At 43.8% G+C, this 19,407-nt stretch overlaps 1 long non-coding RNA gene across 1 annotated transcript in view; it reads right to left on the reverse strand.

Annotated features, from left to right (window-relative positions):
- Positions 1 to 1,084: 1,084 nt before the first annotated feature.
- The window catches only part of LOC114011358 (uncharacterized), a 38,740-nt gene continuing 20,417 nt past the window's right edge, over positions 1,085 to 19,407 (reverse strand). The window contains exons 4-5 of the long non-coding RNA XR_003553209.2: positions 3,108 to 3,335; positions 1,085 to 2,531 (exon numbers count right to left, since the gene is read on the reverse strand). This is a non-coding gene — a long non-coding RNA (uncharacterized LOC114011358). The remainder of the gene's footprint in view (positions 2,532 to 3,107; positions 3,336 to 19,407) is intronic.

Raw genomic sequence — 19,407 nt, forward strand, 5'->3', positions numbered from 1 at the left:
GAGATTACTCCTGTGCTATTACAATACTGAGCATGACTGAAGCAACAAGGAGAGGTTGCATAATTTTTTTTCAATTCTGTTGGCCACACCACAAAACTCCTGAGGCCCCTGAGCCGGGTGAGACAGTGACAAGTCTCAATACCCTTCATGTTTGCTATTCTGAGCTCCTCCCTCCAGACAGCCATAGCAATTCTCAGTCAAAAGCAGCTCTGACCCTTTCCAATCTCACACACAACCTCCAACGGAGCAGGAAGATGATGCAGACCCTTCTCCCATCACAAGTTTGGCGTAACCCAGCAGCTTGACACACCCAGCAGCTTTCACTCGCATAGGGATGCTCTGCTCCCCACGTCGTGCCCAGAGGTGCAGCACTCTGCGTTTTGGTCAACACAGCACAGAGGTGGGGAGCACACACACTTCCCATCCTTCCTTGTCCCTTTACAAGTACAGTTACTCACAGCTCAGCAGCAAAGGCAGAGGGAATGGGAGGCTGGTGTAGGGCTTATGATACAATAACCACTAGTCACTAGTAACCAAACACATCTTACTTCCAAGCACTGAAAAACATGAATAATAAGCAGAGAGACATTCCCTGTTCCATCTGTATCACAAGCACTGGAATATGAAAGCTTCAGGCCTCCGCTGAAAAAGTCCTCTGGCAAAGAGAACTGACCCAACCTGAGCATACTCTGTTCCACAGTGATGGAACAACGAAAAGACAACATTTTTCTTTCTGCTGTCAGTTTGAACTCTGCTTACTTGCAGCCTTAAAAGGAAGTGAATTACTGAGGGGAAAAAAAAAAAAAGAAAGAAAAAAAAGAAAAGGATGACTGCCTGGTCTCCCTATAACACCTCAATACCAGATAAATGTTGCTCTTATAGAAATTAATATTAGCGCCCTTGGATGGCAACTTTCATTCTGTGAATTGGCCAATTACTTCAGAAAGATGCAGTGGTATCGCTGGATGATGTTATAAACTCATTTATCTGTTCCCAGACTTACCAGTACACAAAGGATGGGAAACACTCCCGGCTCTGAGTTTCTATAATGTGCTTTATTGATTCTCTGAAATGCCAAACTCTGCACTTGTTTACACACATGCTGCACTGAAAAGCCCCCATGCATAGGAAATGCCCTGCCTGATTTTTCCCTTTTCACTGAAACATGTTGTATGAAAGATTAAATCAGCTGTAAGTAATGCCCATGGATTTTTGCTTATGTTTACAGTGCAGTTTTACTCAGAGTGAACTAAATGTGGATTTGTACGATGCAGTGATTTTTCAGCTCAGACTAGCGTAGGTTTAATAAACGTGTTCAGACCTGTCTTCAGTATGTTGGACCCCATGTGGTTTATTGATCAGTTTGTCTGCCCTGGGCTCCAGAGCTGCCCCTTCCCTGGTAGAGTCTGTCCGTACAGGATGTACAGGAAGAAGTGAGTCCGGTGTTCCCAGACCCGCAGTGTACAGTCACCGCACTCACATACATACACACGCAGAGTTTATTTGAACTTACATAAAAGCCACTTTTCCTGCAAAAGCCCAGGGTAATAGGAGTCAGGAAAACACCCAGTTGCCACAAAAACCTTATCACTCACTCTAAGGGTGCTTTCAAGCTACTTTAACACCACATAAAGCTTATTGTAACTAATGCTGCAGCTGATCAGTAGGATTTCAAGGTCTGGATTTGGTCTTTACACTGAAGTAGTTGCCAGTCAGAGATTTTGTTCTCTGGCACACGCCTGTTCTCTTCATGCTCAAAGTTCTCACTGATACTACTTCCGTCTCCAAGTGTGAATGTTTTGTCAGTGCAATTCTACTGGTACTGTCCATCTTACCAGCAAGACTGCTCAGAGCTAGCAAAGAACTGACTTTTCCTAAGTACTTGACTTATTTAACTACTTCTGAAGCAGAATAATGTCATTCTACTACACTAAACATAACAATCATTGTGTCCACCAGGCTTGGTAAGACACTTCTCCAAAAAAACCCACAGCAGGCAGATCCAATGAAGAATATTTCATTTTCCATAACTGGTTTCGGAAGAGGTCAAGATTTGCCCTATACTAATTTTTATCAAATTAACGGCTATAGCAGCCTGCACAGTACCCCTGTGAGCAGAAACATGCCCAAAGGCCACATTTGCTTTCATTAAACCTGCAACAGACTGTGCAGAAAGCAAGGCAGGAAGCAGACACAACCTCCTAATGGTTTTACTCCAGTGTTTCCATGGCTTCTCACCAAAACAAAGAGTACTTCACAACACTCCAGCAGATGCTGCTCTCTATAGGGTACATACTGTTTTCTCCTACGTTCTTTTGATGCAGAGATCAATCCCCAGACTCAGACATGCTCTGTACAGCTGCCTTGGGACAGGTAGGTCGCTTGCTCCGATCCTCTGTGGAGTTCAGACACTTCTGTGTGTTGCCTTTGCATCTCCTCCTTCCAACCACACTCAGTGCCCTGCATGGGGCTGTCAGCAACCCACAAACTTCCAGAAGGCACAAGTGGAGCTCACCAGCAATCCTGAGCAACTGAAAGGAGAAAGACAATCAACAGCAAGTGGGTAATGAACTGATTTTTGGGGCTTGGGGTTCTGAAATGGAGCAGAACAGAGGGGGTAAAGGCGAGAAAACCACCCAAAGTCCTAAAGACCATCTTCCTTCCCCCTGCTTGCATCAGTGATTTTTCCCCAATGACTAGAGAAGCAAACACTCATCCCATACATCTGTGTGTGAACCAGAAGAAAGAGGTTAATGTGCAATTCTGATTCATAAGCCATGTGCCGGCCCTCTCCCCCGGGATGTATTTCACCCCTGGAGTTTAATTAAACTCTCCTCCTTGAGCAAACAGTATATTCTCAAAAGATTCTGGGGACAGTTTACTCTTCTTGCATTTTCTTTTCTTCCTTAACTGTATGTAGTTATTTCGTATTTATACCACGCCTTTTGTGTATTCCATACAGCAAACCTAAGTACCATACCATTAGCATACTGTAGCTGCACAGTCTCCTTCCAAAAATTTACAGTCCCAGGCTAATCCCAGCTAAGTACAGAAAGTAAAGATCAATTTTGCCACATCTGAACTAGACTGAATTTAATTCCACCCACCACATTCAAATGACGGGTTGGGAAGCTCAAGATTCCGTAAGGTCCTGAGCTGAATTACAACCAGGATTAAAGGAACGGACTGGAAATGTCAATTGTGGAATATCCTCCTAATGTTTATTAACTTCTCTGTCAATGAGAATCGCTGCTCCGACAGCAGACTGGCTCATGAAAAATCATTGTCCATTTGCTCCCAGCTCACATTTGAGGGTAAAGGACTTGCTTTCGTTGCTGAAAAAAAAAAAAAAAAAAAAAAAGTCATTTGAGTTTCAAAAGCACTAGAAATGCTTACACCCAGCCAGTCATACCCAGCGAGCCACTGAGCTCAAACTGTTTTACAGGGGCACAGACACAGCATATCAGGAAAAATTACCGAAGCCATTATAAACTTCAAAATCTCCCACTCTGGAGCCAGGGCTGAGGCTGCCACATGCACAGCTGGAGCCGAATGAAGGTCAGCTTGTTTTAGTTTCATGTCACCATGCCAGGCACTGCCGCAGCCACCCCGAATATTTGCCATCTCCCTAACCACCTTCAAAAAACTGGTTTAGCCAACGCCACACACTTTTGTTTGCCATTAGCTTAAGTCAAAAACCACTGTTTGAGCATCCCCATGGTGCTTTTTAAAATGCTGCGCAAAAACCACACAGTGGCCAGAAATTAGTCATTAAGGACTCTGACTTCTGATGTTTGTGTTACCATGTCGAAACAAGTTAGCCATCATCCTCCTGACAAAACCTCACCACTGAGGAGCCTGGTACAATTCAAAATAATTGATTTGGTCCAGAGTTTAGAAAGTTAATAAAATAAGTGTATGCTGCACTACCTACAAACCTTCAGGCCCCAAAACCGGGCAGGTTGCATCAGGCTCGCTGACATGATAATACTAATTAGATAATGAAACCACAATGTAAAACAAATGATGTCTAGATAAAAAAAAAAAAATAGTGAGTGTTGGAAGTTTACTCTACGGGGAGAACACAAGCTCATGCATTATTGTGGAGAGGAGTAAAGAATGACTTATCTAATTGAAACTACAGGGGTGTGGAGGGAAGGGGGCAAGAAAGACAGACGGTAATTATATGAGCTGGAAAGTGGCCAGGACACTGGGGTTAGCAGCTACACACTTTCAGAAATCATTGCGAGACCTTATGTGATTACAAACCATCAAGAACCTAGTCCTAATTCTTATCCAAGTTACATTTGGCAGCAGGGCAAGGCAGTAGTCCAAGGCACTGCTTTCATTTGGGCTGAAGGACAGAAGTCATCTACACCCTTGCATCCCTATCCTTTACTGCCAACTTCTTTTGGTGGTTTCTCATCTAAACACCTCTGGGAGCGAGCCCCTGGTGAGACGTCACATCCCTGGAGCTGTACAGCCCTTGGCAGCCGTCCCCTCAGGCAGGGCTTCTGCAAGCAACGCCAAAAGGGTTGGTGAGCACTGCCTGAGCAGTCACAGCCCTGCAAGCAGCGCTGCAGGGGGTGCAGGGCAGTCACCTCTGCTGCTAGTATCCCAACAAATGCTCATGTTTGCAGATGCCTTTGCGCAGCCCTCTCTGATTGATGTACAGCCATCACTTCCTTTGGGGACCAACAGCAGCACCACAGCAGCAAACAAGCAAACAAAAATTCTCTCCCCCCAGATCTTAAAAACCCAAATCCCATTTCATCATATCTAAAACAGCTGCAATGATCCTCTTGGTCACAGAGAGTGTAGATTGTCCTGTTCTGAAGATATGGTGCTTGTTTCTGCTTCTCATGCTCTCATTACACAGTATTCCCCCAAGTTTTGTTTGGAAAGGATGTGGCTCTCAGTTACACTGATAGCACTTTACCATAAGTAGCCAGGATACCATGGAGCCATTCATTGCTATTAGAATTGCAAGAGGCTATCACAAGTGTTAAAATGAAATGCCAATACCGTGATTTGCTGTTCAGAATATGGTGCATGTCATTTCCTGACACGATATAGAAGTAGTGTAACAGCTTAAGCTTATTAAATGTGCCATAAACATCTAAATTGCTGTTGATATTTTTTAAAGAATCAAAAAGACTTAAGTAAATATCAGGCTACTTAATTGGGAATAATTGCAGTTTGGTTGTCAGAGTCCCTGGAGCCATCTAGATCCACAGACCCAGCTAACAAGGGCTGCAGAGATGAAGCATGAGAGAACATTTTGCTCAGCAGAGAGCTTTGCATTAAACCCCAGTTTGCATGGAATACACATTTATCAGCAACCAAGTCACAGGCCCAGATTTCAAAATACAGCAACTATTTGAGGCCTGTCTCCTAGAACTTCAGTTGACTTGTGTTTCCACCCACAGAACAAACCATTAGTTTTAGCACTGTTTCTATGAATATGCATAATGTTCTCATGAACGTACTGCTGGAATTGTGGGGGTTTCTATGTGTGCGCTGCTTCATTCGTTATGGGCATGTTTGGTTCCCTTTCTGCTTCAAAAGCAACTCTCTCTTATAAGATCAGATCCACTTTAGAACAACCACTATTTAAAAAATAAAACGCAAGCTTTTTATTATCCAAAGGAATACTATTCTAAGCTTGGAACTTCCCAGCAGCTACTCCTGTATTATATATATGTATATATATACATATATATATATATATTCTTTCCAAACTTCAGCCTCACGCATCATCCAGAGAAATAATTTTATAATAGATAACGTTACAGAAACATGAAAGTTGCTATGGAAAAGGCTGTTTGGGCAGCCCCCCAAAGCCCCATGGTTTGAAGCATAACATGCCACAATTTCCTACAGGCTTGGTCAGGGGATCTGTTTTGGCACTTTTGGCACCCAAGATGCTAACCAGCAGCCTGGCCACCCAAACATCCCTGAAAGGACCACGGAGCCCCCACTGAAGAAAAGGGTCCAAACCCCAGCATGAGGGATGCACATTTTGGACCAGCGTGTGTCCCGTGTGTAGACTCACTGATACTGCATTTGGAAGATTATATTGCAGGTTATTAGATGGTGGAACAAGAGAGCATTTCACTGCACTGCACAGGGTTTCCTCTGAAGGAAGGGCACAAGATCTATTATTCAGCACTTCAGGAGATACTTGCCCTTGAAAGTGCTGTTGAGAGAATGCCAATGTTCAGGATGACCTAAATGCTGGGACATTTTGGCCCCAGATAACATTAAGGAAAAAAAAATAAATTGAAAGGCAAGCTCATTCTCTTCTTAATAAAATTTTTCTTATCTCTTCTCTATAAATTCTTGCTCTCAGGGTTTTATGTCTTGGTCATTTTAAAAATCACATCAGGCACCAACCTGCTACACAAGTAACAAACCTCCAGGCAGTTATTATTCAACAATGGACTTAAAATTAATGTAGCAATTTTTAGTTACCTCCAAGCAAAACAAAAACACATTTCCTAAAGTTTCCAACTTTAAAAAAAAAAAAAAAAAAAAAAAAAAAGACGCATCTGTCTTCTTTAGGGAGCAGTGGAAGTGTATAAGTTGCACTGCAAGAGAAAAAATAAATCAACATACAGAAGATGGCTTCTTGTAATGCTTCTCACTGGCTGCAGCGCATTTTCACTTGGCTGAATCTCACCTTTTGCAGGCCCAGAAGCAATGACGGCTCCAACGAGTGCTGCAGCCGGAGAGGACAGAACTGCATTTGGCTGCCCCAAAATGCCAGAAAGATAAGTCTGAACTAAGAGAGACTTCTAAGGGACAGCTTCCCAACAGGCATGCAGTAAAGGCTGGGTTGTTGGGTTTTTTTTCTAAAGGTGGAGAAAGAAACAAGGCTTATCAGTATACATTTAAGCATCAAAAAGACACAAAGAAAGAATGAGAGGAGAGGATCAATTCAGCCCTCATCAGACACTCGCTGCTGAAAAAGGGCTTGTTGATGTTCTTTTGCTCTGAAAATGGATGCAATTTTCAGTCCTTCCCCCAGCAACTTCACACTCTACTTGTGGGCTTCTTTTCAGGGTCTAATACAGCAATGAGGTACGCACACACACTCATGGGTGCAGATTGCTGTCCTGCAGGGCTGGAGGTGTCCAGGGAAGTGAAGGGCAGCTGCTACAAGTGGCACTGGCAGAACATTGAAAGCTAGAGAGAGACTAGACCTCCTGCCTCACTCGTGTTTTGCTGCTGCAAAAGTCAGCAGTCAGCTGGATTTCCAGGGATTACCAGGTGTGCAATGCAGAAACCTTTGCACTTTAGGGAAGTCCCAGCATTTAGTAGAAAAAAAAATGACTGCAAGAGAGAGCTGAGTTATGGAAGAGACACCTGTGGCTTGCTCTGCATTCCACCCAGGTGAAATTCCTCTACAGCCGAGTCCCCTTCCCAACAGGGATGCTGTGGGAAGCAGAGCTTCTTACTTAGCACGCGGGGACCTGTCTGTTCTGGCACAGATCCCCACAAAACCCCCTCAGATGACAAAATGAGTATCCATTCTGTCATCTTAAGCATGGAGAAACACTGGAAAGGAGGAGGTGGCAGCTCAGGAATACAAGCCCCAGCAGCTGTTAGTGTGTAGTGTCAATGGAAGACAATCTTGTGGAAAAAGCCCTCTATGGGGTGCCCATTTAAGTCACCACTTGGCTCTGAATGTCTCTGAGAGCAGATTAACCCCAGAGGCACTCCTGCCAGACCAACACGTGGGCTCGAGAGAAGGCAGACAAGTGGCCCAGGTACCACAAACATAAAACACGGGCTTGCTTTGGAAGTGCAAATTACCCAGCCAGAAATCCTGTCCTTGCTGGCTGGTCTACAAGGCGTAACACGCCTTTTGCAGTGCCAACACACAATGACATTTTATTCAGAAATTCAGTAGAATGACATCTGCTGCTGCAATGGCCAAGTTTCTGCCTTGGCAAAACTTGGACTGGATTTTAGCTAAGTGGCCAGACAGGTGATCACACAGTGAAGTCTCCATCCTTCTTTCACTGTTGGCTTTTCACAGGCATGCAAAGGGGCTAACACCTGATTTTGTAGGTGTGGAAAAGCAGTGCACTTCAGATTTCTTTGTGTTGGCTTGCTTGATGTCAGGGAGTAACTAAGTCTATGTGAGGACTGCCAAGGTCAGCAGAAAGGGAGGAGGAGGAACATCAGAGATAGGCCTTAGGCACCCCAGAGATGCATAAAAAGTGGGGAAGCTTTGGGTGGGAGGATGTGCCACCCTGTCTCTACAATCTGTTGCCACATTCACTCCATGCATACTCAGGATGTGGGAAAATCCAAACATAGCAGATTCTCTCCAGCAAGTTCTAGGAGGGAAAAAGAGGGAGAAAATAGTGCCCAGAGATGTCCAGGAGCATTACCAGGTGCAGAGGTACAAACTGAGTGCTGCGTTTGCACAAAGAGGTACAAGTGACTGGGCTGGAGAAGTATACAAAAACTTTCCTGGAAAAGGTTTTGTCCAGCTACATAATTTTGTTCTATTTTGAAGAAGTCTGGATGATCTTAAAACGAAGCAGAGGCTATTAAGAGAAAAAGGCCTGCAGGCACCAAACTATTCAGGTTTTTTCAGTGCTTTAGCTTAGCAAAGTTAGCAGCCAGGCTGAAAGCAGCAGAGAATCTACAGTCATAGAGTCAAGGCAAAGTGGAGGCACCTAAACCTGCTTTCCAGTCAGCAGAAGGCTTCAAAATGTTAATGAAAAGGTGTGTCTGCCAAAAATACAAGTGTCTTCCAGGTAATTATTCAATCACTTTTTTTACTGACAGGCCTATACCCACAGTGAAAACATTCACTGGAGTGGGAAGGGCATGACACAGGGGAGGAAGAACAAGGATTGGTGACACTCCAGAAGTTCCTATGTTTCATCCTAGGGTTCTGCAAGAGACCTAGGCACACGTCACCCCAAATCCCACCGAAGCAGTAAGTGCTTTGCAGCAGACAAGCACTTTGGTGGATGTCATCACTCAGATCACAGCCAAATACTTCCAGGCTAATACCTGAAATCCTGTCAAAATTAGCCAGTGCTCGTGCTGTGCAGCAGATACTCTGATTTATGCCTGCAAGAGACAAGAGAAGCCACAACCTCTTTGCTACTGTTGTCATAACATCCCTTATTTCGAGGAAAATTCAGAGAACAGGAGTTTGGGAAGACTTTGCAAATAGTTGATCGTGCAGGGCACGAAGCAGGCAGATTGCAGGAGGGATTTTCAGGGTTACTGCATGCACAGACCCTGAGGTGGTAACACACTGGACTGAGGGAGCTCCCTTTCCCTAGGCAGTAACTTGAGAGCTCGTCCCTCCAGACAGCTCCTGCTTGCCACCCCACAGAGCAGGGCGGCTTGACTCCCAGCCTCAGAGGAACAGCTTGCTTCATCCGCAGCCTCAGGAACAAAAGGCAAACCCAAAAATATCTCCTAATTTTCACGGGTAGGCTATGTGACTGCAGACGAGCCGCATCCCGGAGACCACTCGGCTTCTCACCGCAGCTCCGCCAGCAGCAGCCTGCTCACGGTGTGTTTCTGGTTATTCCCTTTTAACCCTTCTGGCTTTGCATCACAGAAGACCAACATAAGGAGCCCAGGTTCACTGCAGGTGGATGGGAGCAGGAGAACTTGATCCAAAAGGAGCAAAATCCTGCAGCTGTCACTGAGATAAAGACTTCGCATGAAGTCTTAAATCACAGCGGCCGGCAGAGGCTGAACCGCACATGTGTGGGGGATTAAGTCACGTCGCGCTCCAGGCTTCCAATGTACAAGCATTTTAACAGCTACCTCCGTACATGCAGATTAAAAACATAAGCAAAGAAATGTAAAAAAGCGAAGTGCACCTTCAGCACGCACAGCTGGGGCCAGCTGAGGCCCGGCTGCCACGAAGCACTGCGCCGCTCCGGCAGAGGCTCAACCAAAACGCCATCTCCCCTCTCCTTGAAACACTCCTGAAACAAAGCCTGGCGGCTCAGACCTGCCAAGTCTCCTTTATTTGGACTGAAACTCACTCACACTTGGCAGCAGTTCGGCGCAATTTGAAGCTGGCTCAGACCTAAAGTGAAAAGATTAATGGGATATTTGAAATCTCACTCCCATTTTCCTTCAGATCTCACGTATGTAAAAGCTCTGATGTTTGTTGCTGAGCTCCTTAAAACATAATCTGCACAATGTGCCACAGTAAATAAACAGATTTAAGCAGCAAGTCTGTTTAAAAGGAGTTTATTTAGAAAGCACACGCATCACTAAAGAGAGCTTATTTCTTATCTAACTCCAAGCACTTAGAAGGCAATCCTTCAGGGGTGTTCTGCCGGCAGCCTAAGATTAATTTTGTTTGCAGCAATTATTTTCAGGATGTTCTCCACTCATATTAAGAGGCTGCAAGTTCAGTTAGTTTCTTGGCTTGGGTATTAGAGAAAAGCTGGAGACGTTAAAAAAACCTTTGGGCCAAACTTCCCCAGAAGAGCGGCCTTCCCCGCCTGGGCGGACTGGCCTGCGGCAGAGCGAGCAACTCCGACCCGCCGTCAGAGATCTGACCGCCCATGATCTCAACCCTGCTCCTCAGCAGTGGCCTCATCCAAACAAGCCAAGGCTTCCAAACGGCGCCTGGATGAACCCAGCTCCCACACGCACGTTTACTAGGCAGACAGAGACCTGGAGTCGCCCTTCCTGCAGAGGGGTTGGAGGGGACTTGAGCAACAACCAACAGCCACGTTCTGAATGCCGGCCGTCACGGGGCCCACCACACCATCCATCCATTTTGGAAAGCCAGACCACACCTCAGTGACAAGTTGCACTCCTTGCATATAAATCACAAGTGTCCAAGTAACAAACAGCATGTGTTTAACAGCCTCTAGCAACACTTCAGGCCAGCCAGCACTCTGAACTCCCTCTGGAAATCAAGGAAAAGTTGATATTCTTCCTTAAGCTGGAAGCCCCCGAAGAGCCCACTGAAGCCTGCTTATGTTCACTGTGGATCAAAGCTCACGAGAGGGCAGGGGCTTTGATTTAAAAGGTTGCAGGAGAGATGATAACTTCAACCTGTAGGTTTCCCTCCTGCCACACTGACGAGTTGGTTTAGTGCTGAGTCAGGAGGGCAGCAAGCAGCTGCCGAACTAACAGACACATTTTCTCTGCTGCTCATTCATCTGCACCTCTGGATTTAGATGTGGAAGGGGAGAGACCCACAGTCTCTCTTACCTCAGGAGCTGAGAAGCTGAATTAATGTCTTTGAATCTCAAAATATTATATTGTGATTCAAGCTAGATAAAGATTTGCACATTACTACTCCAATCTGAAGTGATTTAGTCTTTTCTAGTAGCAAGGAACTGTATTCTGTGGTGCAGATTCACACTTTAACATTCACATAAAGTGATCCCAGCATCCTGAATCCCACCATGCCATCTCCTTCCACTCTTCCTCGCTCCCACTCCCACGAACATGCCCAAATCACTAATGTTGACGCAAGCGAGACTGTAGGTTCCCTCTGCTTTTTAATTCTGGGTCTCTGTGCCCTGTACAATACATCAGGCAGCACCATCTAACTGATTCAGGCAGCTCCTGAATGTTTGGGGTTTTTTTATCTTTTTTGATGCCAAAGCCTGTGGCTGCAGATCTGAGCACTCCCCCTTGGTACCAGACCCATGCTGACTGCACGCCCGTTGAGTAGAGAATTACCAGCTACAGCAAACGGCAACTGCTGTACAAAGTGGTTTAATGTTGCAATAGTGGTAATACTACTCTGGAGAAAGTAGGTGCTTCCACTGTTTCAGGAAATTCACTCCACGTGGCAACCTATTACCCCACATGGCCAAGCGCAGTGTTGTGCAAGTATATTGCAAACACTAAGTCTCCTCCATGTGCATCAGAAAAAATGCCTGCATTTTATTTCATGTATAACTCTACGCCCATGAAAAATAAGGCTGATGACTGACTGGTATGAAGAAATGACAGCCACAGACTACTGAGGAATACGAGTAAAAAGTTGCATACAAACTATATAGCCCTCTGGCAGATCAGCGAAAGTGAGCTGACTATCGTGGCACCCCTCTCTCACTGCAGAGGACAACGTGTGGCCGGGGATGCACCCTGGCTTGGTTAATTCAGGGGGGGTGAGTGCACTCAATACTGATTGCAAGGTATCACGCAAATTTAAAAATAATTTTATTTCCTGTATTTGCACAGTAATTTAGAAAAGTCACAGCGCTTTGGTCTCTGTCCTCTACAGTCCTTTTTTGTCCTGTAGTACAAAACCTTCAGCTGACACATTTCTCAATGAGCATTTCTTACCAACACAACAATGAAAAGTCAGGTTAAATATTGAATGGGATTTTCGATACACAAATAGGCTGCTGAGCATAGTCCACTTTTTCTTACCTTATTCTACCAGTAACTTTCTTGGAAGCCCCTTTGGCTTTCAGATGTAAGGCATACAGCACTGTTCTTCCTGCCTGCAGCCAAGAAGGATGAGCTGAAGTCCATCTGCCTCTAATTTGATTTTAGCATCTTTACACATTTGATTATTTATTTTAACAAGGGACAGATGTTCAGACAGACCCATTTTTCAAACAAATCAAGTCAAACATCTGGAAGACATCTCTAGCTACCTGGAATAATTAAATTAAAACAATCTGTAAAAGCAGGGGACAATGATACAGAGCTACATCATTATGGCATTTCATAGATGACTTGGCTGAATACAGAAATGTCATGTTTTTTCCATTGCAGCACTCCCTGACTCTGGCTCTGGGTGATGCTTTCTATGAATTTTTAGTGCCATGAGTCTTTCTACTCTCTCCCAAGGTCACAGCATTCAAAATGCAGAAAAATGCAAGAAAAAAATGCAGGATTTAATGTTGTTGGCCTCTCCTTTTAATCAACTCAGTTTCCTAAAGAATCACAGGATGAGTAAGTACCAACATTTTGTGGCGAGCAGAGAGAAGGGACTGCGCAGCTGTCCTAAGCCAGTGCAGCACACTGAAATATAAGAACTGCATACAAATTCCAGTGCAATTTGAAGCCATTTACAGGATAAGGGTCCTGCAGAGTGCTGAGTGCTTCCCTGGTGTTTAGTACTGTCAGTCCCACCACTGTGAAGGTAACGAAGTGTTCAGCAATAGGAACATCAGGCTGGAAATCACACGTGCAGGGAAATCTCAGTTCAGACCTACCTACTATACAGAGCAGTTGTTGGTGAGCTGCACTTCACCTACCTTCTAATTTTTTTTCAGATTAACCCTTTAAGTAATAGGTTTTGGATCCTGAGATCCCTCTGCTTTAGGCCTTTTGAATAAACTCCGGTATGTGGATTTCAGCTACCTGCTCATCCTTCTTGGACACCTCCTGCACCACTGCAGCAGCTGCAGCTTCCTTCCACCATTCCAGCAGGGAGCCTTTGGAGACCACTCTCCGCAAGACCAACCAGCTCACTGGGCACTGGGTTTTTATTTACTTATAGAAAAGAGTAAAACATCCAAACAAATGCACAAAAGGCATACTTTGTTTTTAATCAGCCCCTTTTCTTTCTTTAACCTGACACATTTCAGCTTCTGAAAGCCTCTCCAATTTTTTCATGTTTCTCCAGTGATATCTCCAAGCATTGCTGCTCATTTCTGCTTACATCACCTCTATTTCTAGGTAGAGTCTTTTTCATAAACCAGAAACTTTTGAGTCCATTTCCTTAATTCTGCCAGACTGGCAATTATGTCTGTTAATCTACTGACCATTCTCACCACCCCTGAAACATTTTCTTCAGGGCTGTCATATCTCTTTGTTTTCCAGGAGTAACAGGCTGTTCCGGACTCGTCCGTTCACCCAACACAGCAACATACTTTGTCACCTAAAAGTTACAGATTATCCCCAAATTCTTTGTGACATAGAAAACTGTCTTTAGCAAATGTATTATTTGGCAAAGCCAAATAACAATGTGGCCCAGACCTCTTGCTGCTATCGTCCAACCTTGAACTTTCTTTGTATTGTCAAGCTGCTAGTTGGCAAAACTCTTTCACAGAGCAAAACATGAGTACGAAGAACATCCAACGGGGGCATGAGACTTTAGATGACAATGAGTGATTTCCCCCTTGGAGAACAAACAGGACAATAACATACAATAAGTACAATAAGTTCATGGTTTGTATCAATAATGCAGCAGCCAGATGTCAAAGCTTTAGGTGATATAATTTTAGAGACACAAAAGAAGAGCTCTCTATAAAGGAAATTTCTGAAACTAACCTAATGCTTCATTATGTGACTGTGCTGGAAATAGGTATGGAGGTACCCTTTTTGCTGTGTAATAGGATTTATACCTGCAGCGATCCAAACACATCTGCTTCTTTCTAATGGTCTCTGCTAGGGCAGCCCCAGAGATTTTTGTTCAGTGCATGGCCCTGTCACAGCTAGTATTATCCTGGACCTTAACAGACACTAACCTTCCAGCCTAAACCTGACGTCCTCCAGCATCTTGCTACAAGGCCGGTATAAAATGTGCGCAGTGGGTGATGAGATCAGTGAACCAAAACCTGCGATCCTTTATGAAACATCAGGTTCTTTCCAGCTTGCAGAATTGTCTGAAAACATCTGGTACAAAAAGCCAAAATGTCACACTTGATAGTGTGTAGTTGTAGCTTGTTAACAGAGGTTGTTCACAGAGCTTTAAGCAGGTAGCAGGCATGAGTAATCTTCTGGTGGTAAAACATGCAAACCTGCGGTGGCTTACAAGCATGTTCAAACTGAACCTTTTACTATTTTTGAACAGCGTACTATCTATGAAAAATTCCTGACTGAATTCTTCAAACACAAGTGACACTTGAAAGCTGACACGCCTCTCCAGATCCTGCTATAAAGGATCCACTGGAAATTTACCAGTCCTGTTTTCTTGTGCTGCCCCCACCACAAAACCATCTGAGAAGCCAAATGCACATTGCAGCAGCCAGTACCAACCCTCTTCCCAAGCATTCTGGGATGCATAACCTGTGTTTGGCTTATAAAGCTTTGGAGCAAGAGCTGATTCTTTTCCTTTTAACTTTCACATATAGTACCTAGTATAATGAGATCCAGGAATGCTGATTCTACCAATTGCCACAAAGCAATTAACATCCTGCCATGACTTCCTTTAGCCTTTTCACTACTGATTTACTACAATCAGCTCTAAAGTCTTCATGAGTCTGCCTGTGACCATTAACGAACCTCAGAAACAGTAAAACAAATCCTAGCAAAGACATCATCTTTTGATGTCTTGAATGTCACAGACATTTCTCTCCACAGAGCAGTTCTAGTGAGTTGAACAAAACCTACTTCAGTGTGAGCCCCACGAAGATAAAAGAATACTTTAAGGTATGCATTTCTCCTTCTCAGGGTTGCTTTTATTGGGGTGCTCTTCTCCCCACTCAGAGTTGACCAGAAGTGGTGGGAACCCCTCCAGAGATGGACAGTCCCATTACTGTCACCCTTACAGGCACTGCAGCTACTGCTGGAAGGAATGGCTGGATTTATTAGTGGTTCTTCAGATTAAAAAATTAAGACATTCTCTTCACATCAGATGCAGAGCAGTGGTTCATAACTCCTGAGAGGGAAAAGGCCGGGTCTGATATATTTAACATCACATGTTGCCATCTGTGTAGTACTTAGCATCATGCCTTTGCTTTCTGCGTGCCAATTGTTCAGTCTGTGGTTCACGAACTACCCTTTCAGTAGGAGCATCAAGAGCCACTCAAGAGCATTTGGGTCACCACCCAACACACCAAGCACCACGCACCCTCAGCACCCACTCCAGGAATAACATGGAGAGTGGACAACATGGAGAGTGGTTACGTGAGCTCTGCCCTAGCCAAGTTTTCACTTACTAATGGCTGCACAGGTTTTATGTGACTTTTTAATTAAGAATACAATAAAAGCAGTTACCATAGCAATTTCCACATCACTGGATACTTGTGCTACCTCTGAGAGTCAGAGGACCTTTTAACAGAAATTCTTACCAACACACCATGTGAACTTTCTGATTTTTAGTTGTTTTCGGAAGAAAAGAAACATCTCAAATTTCCTGAGATTTCAGAATCCTATTGAAAAGTGGTGTCTTTGTTTCAAGGAGGAACACTGTATAATGCGTAGTAGAAACAATACATTTCAGAGCAGACAGAAGAAAGTGGCTCATTGCAGAAGTATTCATCATCCACAAAGAAGATGGAAAGATGTCTGCCAAAAAGAAGCCTCTTGCTCCGTCAAAGATACAGCATGCTTAAAGAGAAGTTTTGTTTCCATGGTGACTGAATTTGGAGTAAAACATCCCCTGCATCAGACATTGCTAAATCAAAACCCCAGTCGCTTTTGTTCACACAGCAAGCTGGGTTTTTAACCCTGCCTCATCCAAACAAACATTTAATTAGTATTTTCCTCTCCCATTTTGCTGTGTACAGCTTCTCTTTGTAAATGAAGCAGGAAAAAGCAAGGACGTGCAACTGACTATGAGAAACCTGATCATGCAATCTTAATAATTAGAAATAACACTAGTTTTCAATAGCATACCACTGTTTTTGAAAAAACACTTTCTAAAAATATCAGCAACAAGCTGTCCATTAAACACAATTACCAATTACACACAGGCCAATGATGTACAAGTTCTTTATTTCCCTCACCTCTCAGATATAAAAGCTAACCCTTCCCTCATACGGGCAATCTCACACTTCCCTAAAGAATGGGAAAAAAAGGATTCTCAGCAGCCAGCTTTGAAGGGACAGCTACCTGGAGCACAGCCAAATGTAGGAAAGGGTGATTCTGAGCTGAAGGTCCTCAACAGTCACATTTTGCTGAGTCGCCTGCCTGTTTAAAAATTGGATCTCATCTATCTCACAAAAACTGGCAACAGCTCCACTTCAACCAGTCAGATTACTGCCAGTCAGACCAGTACCAGGTGCTGGACTCAAGACAAAGGTCATTAGCTTGAGCATCTCACCCCGTGCACTGCCAAGGCATCACGTGATGCAGAAGATTGTGTGACGGCAGCAAGAGATGAAACGGGAAACCACAGCTTTGTGTTGGAGCGGTACCAACAGGCTGACAGCATTACAGCTCTGCAGCACTGCACGGCGAGATGACAACGGGAAAAATGGTTGAATCCTTTGCTGCTCTGGGGACAGATCCCCGGTGATCTCATGTGTAGCATATCATTTTTGCCACTGAAATTTTGAAGGGTCAGTTTTAGCAATTGGGTTTTGTCTACAGTCACCAAAAGCAAAATCTGACACAGCCACTAAAGCTACCAGCACCTTCTGGTAGCTGCAAATGATCTATTGTCAAATGCAAGTTATGGGAGCTGTATGGAAAGGAAAAAAAAGTCTATGATGGCTCAAAATAAATAAGTAAGTTGTATTTGAGATACAGAAGCTGGAGTTAACTTGAAAGGGTACTTGACAGAGTTAGGTGCTCTAGCAATTTGGCCAATACTTGCCAAGTTGCACAACTCTCAGCATAGAGGAATTTATTTTCTCCAGTAAACAAAACTTTTCAGTAATTCTTTCTATATAAAAGAAAGAATGCCAGCTGCAAGCAAGAAACCTAGTAAGATAATGGGCATTGGATGTTTCCATTTAAATGTATCTGAAGGATCAGTCATCATTATCCAAGTTGCCCAATGCTTTCCAGTATAAGGTCCTTTGTCAGCTATTTATGCCATTGCCAAGCTTTAGGCTGAAAGTTTACATGCTGGGTGTACGCCTCAAGCAATTTCTTTTATCTTTTTTTTATTTATTTCAGCTAAAGCAATACAGCTGTTTCTGAATTAAAACGAAGAAACAGTATGCTGCTTTGCCCACAATACAAAGCTTTCAACCTTTGCCTCGCTTGGCTCTACCCACCCTGCAAGTGAGAGCACAGCTCAAAGATTTGGCAACTGGTGGCACTACAGCAAGAACGAACACTTTCTGCCATCTCCAGGAAAATCCACCCAAATCTAGCCACTTTACCAGCTTTGGAATACAAAACCTCAAATGGCATGTGCCTACAAAAATAAGTATTCAAGATCCTTTTCCTGAGGCGTTGCACTCTACATTTTAAGGCCAAAGTGTAATGTTTTGTTGACTACTGTCAACAGCAGTGTTCAGAGTCCCATGCTACACATGCAGCTAAGCAGGCAGAAGCCTGACACTGAATAAAACATATCTCTTTCTGATCCTTTCGCTCTGGCTACTTCTTCAACAGCACGTTGCCCCGTCAATAACTCTCACTAGGCTGACTGTAGAAACCAACAAAAAGAAAAAGGCACAATAACAATCAAGCCAAATTAATTTGGAAATTCAAAAGGTTCTTCATCAGCTTCTGAAGATGGGAATTTTTCACATCCAGTTTCAACAGAACCTGCCACACAAGAAACAATTGAGACCTTATTTTCCCTTGGAGCAGAGTGAAATGAGTCTTTCAACGAAGTTTGTGTACAAAAGCTGAGTTTCTGAGTCCTTCCAAAAAATAATTTTTTTCTACTTTATCAAATTAAATGCAATGTTTTCACTCAAATGTTATTTACAAGCCTTTTTATTAAGTCAAATATTGAGATATCAACAGTTTAATTCTTCAGCAAGCATGATGATGAACGGGGCTCCTCTCAGCTCACTTAATGATGGGTGTCTAACAAGGTGGAATGAAGCGGTCTAGAGATTCCTGTCTCTCTCAGCTAGCGACTGAATGTAGCTAAGACCAGACATTTATAATTTCTAGGCAGAAAAAGCTAGATTAAGTGAGTCCTATCCAAAGATTAGTTTTATTAAAAACACTGGATATCAACTACTTCTGCTCCCAAAAGAAGGAACTGCAGGATGAAAGCTTGGCTCTCCTCACTTCTGTGTGTGCTCATGTCAGGGATTCCAGCTGCAAGCATCAGCTTGACTTGCGTTGCTTTCATCGTACTTTAAAGAGTTTTCTTTAGAACTGAAAAATGAAATACTTAGAAATACAGCAACAGTTCGTTAGTGCTGAGAAGCATTTCTGGATCCTGCACAGTCACGGCCTGGGAGGAAAGGTTCTCACCAAGTCACAAAGTGCAGAAAGGATCCAGGGTGGGGAGACGGCCCTTTTACAAGTCTCAGCCAAGATTGCCATCTTTAAAAAGACAAAAGAAAGGAAGAAAATAAACCCTTTTTCTTTAGACATGTCACTAACGTGCAAGCATGTGTCACAGCTCCACTACAAGGGAGCAAAACCAATCCATCCCACTGGTTTGTGCCGGCACGCAGCGAATTGTACCTCTAACTCCCACCAAGGGAGCTCAAGTTCTTCTGTCCCACAGCCTCTTTCTTTCATCGTGTTACTTGAGCTCCTTATGGCTGCCCACTTTAAAACGATAGCTGAACCTTTTGTTTTACATTCCAAGTCAAACAGTCCCATATAAGGGTAAATCCA

This window comes from Falco peregrinus, chromosome 5 (assembly GCF_023634155.1).
Source record: "Falco peregrinus isolate bFalPer1 chromosome 5, bFalPer1.pri, whole genome shotgun sequence".
In the NCBI taxonomy this organism is placed as follows: domain Eukaryota; kingdom Metazoa; phylum Chordata; class Aves; order Falconiformes; family Falconidae; genus Falco; species Falco peregrinus.